At 41.1% G+C, this 1,879-nt stretch overlaps 1 protein-coding gene across 2 annotated transcripts in view; it reads left to right on the forward strand.

Moving 5' to 3' along the window:
- Positions 1 to 1,879, forward strand: part of Syt14 (synaptotagmin 14) — a 196,119-nt gene that overhangs the window by 102,055 nt on the left and 92,185 nt on the right. The window lies entirely within an intron of this gene.

Consider the following 1,879-nt stretch of genomic DNA (forward strand, 5'->3'; position numbering starts at 1 on the left):
AATTAACCACTAGGAAGAATGTACACAATGTGTTAATTATTGAAACTGTCCTACCAATTTGGTTTGAAACTCTCATTGCTATTTGTGTCTCAATAAAATTATGGAGAAAAAAAAAAAAAAGAGGCCAATCAGTGCCTGGCTGAGGCCGGACTTGTAGGAGAGAAAAGGACATGAGGGAACTTCAGGGGCATGGCAACGTTCCGGCCTTCATTGTGGCAGGGCTACCAAACTGCATTTGTCAAACCCATTAACAACGGTGTAATTTATTTTCAGTCAGATGTGCCTCAAGTATACGTTAAAGGTGGAGGACATTGTCACGTCATGTTCTAAGGACTGACCACAGGAGGAGCGCGGAGTGCCCACCCAGTTTTGAGGCCTGCTGGTGTCTCTATGCTGCTCGCCTGGCACTGCAGCTGCTGTTGCTGCCTGCCCTGCACAGGGCACAAGCCCGGCCACTGGCCTGGGTGCCCTGCAACTCCAGCGGGCTTCTCGCACCACTCTTTTTCTCATAGTGTCCTGCTGCAGTGTCCACCAGCCTGTCACCATGCCCAGGTCCAGTTCTCTGCAGCAGGAGGCCACTCGGCTGCCCCCACTCTGCTACTTGTTTTGTGCCTGAGCACAGTAGTTTATATGGTTTGCTCCATGCTTACAGCCCAAGGGTCAGCCCAGGACCAGTTACTTCCTGTTGGACAGTCATTCTTTTCTACTGTTTTTAACCATTTATTACACATTCTGAAGAGTAATCTTGAGTGGTAATAAGCATAAAGCTAAAATTATGAACTGATACAGTGATGACATAACTGTTAAAATGGTAAATTGATTTAAATATACATTGTGATTTCAGACAACTTTCCTTTCAACACTTAATAAGGAATTTAATTTGTCAGTTGTCTTATACTATTCTTGATCTTTGCCAAGAGGCTGAAAAGTGATAGTAGTCTTGGACTTTCACAGTCAGCTAAAAGATAAGAAATTCTACTTAATGCTATCAATAGTTTTTGTTTTATTTTATTTATATAGTTTTGGCTATCTGAGACAGGGTCTTGGTGTGCAGTTTAGACTGTCCTTCAGCTCACTTTTTAGCCCAGGCTGGCCTACACTTGTAGCCGTCTTCCTGTCTCAGCCTCTCAAGCACTGGGATTGCAGGTATGAGCCACCATAACTGATATCATATTATTTTAAAGATGATAAAATATATATCATTAAATTTAACCCTTGATTTTTCCTGTTTGGTTTTGCTGCTCTGGTTTTCCAGTGAATTTATAGCAATGGTCTTGAAATATATACTCTGTATTGATCCCCTTTTTTGTTAGTATATATTTGTAATACATAATTATGTCCATGGTGGGGAATAGGTACATATACATATCCAATCTTGATCCTTTTTACTCCCTACCTGTCTCCCCCACTTCCCCTTCTGTCTTCCTCCATCCCTAGATACCTTGCATTGAAGTTAAATCAGGGAATTGTGCATGTAGCTAGCTTACCAGTAACACTTACCTAGTATACACAAGACCTTGGGTTTGATCCCTAGCATTGTTTGAATGAATGAATAAACAAGTAAATAAAATCAGCCTTATAATAGGAACACTAGTGGGAATTCTCTAGTTAGCATCTTTATTTAACGAGTTAGGCATTTTGTGAACAAAACACCCTGCAGTGTCCCTGAAAGAAATCCTGTCATTTCCAGGTCTGTAATATCCGATAGATTCTTTGCTCCAACTCCAATCCCTCCTTTAACTTCTTTTTAGACTTTTGTTTTACACTTTTTTTTTTTGCAGTTTTATTTTTGGAAGGACTTTTTTTGTGGGGTATGGTGATCCTGGGGATTTAGCCCACACCCTTCACACTGAGCTGCAGCATCGGGCCTTTTTAATTT

This window comes from Octodon degus, unplaced genomic scaffold (genome assembly GCF_000260255.1).
Source record: "Octodon degus isolate 3935 unplaced genomic scaffold, OctDeg1.0 scaffold00131, whole genome shotgun sequence".
NCBI classification, from domain to species: Eukaryota; Metazoa; Chordata; class Mammalia; order Rodentia; family Octodontidae; genus Octodon; species Octodon degus.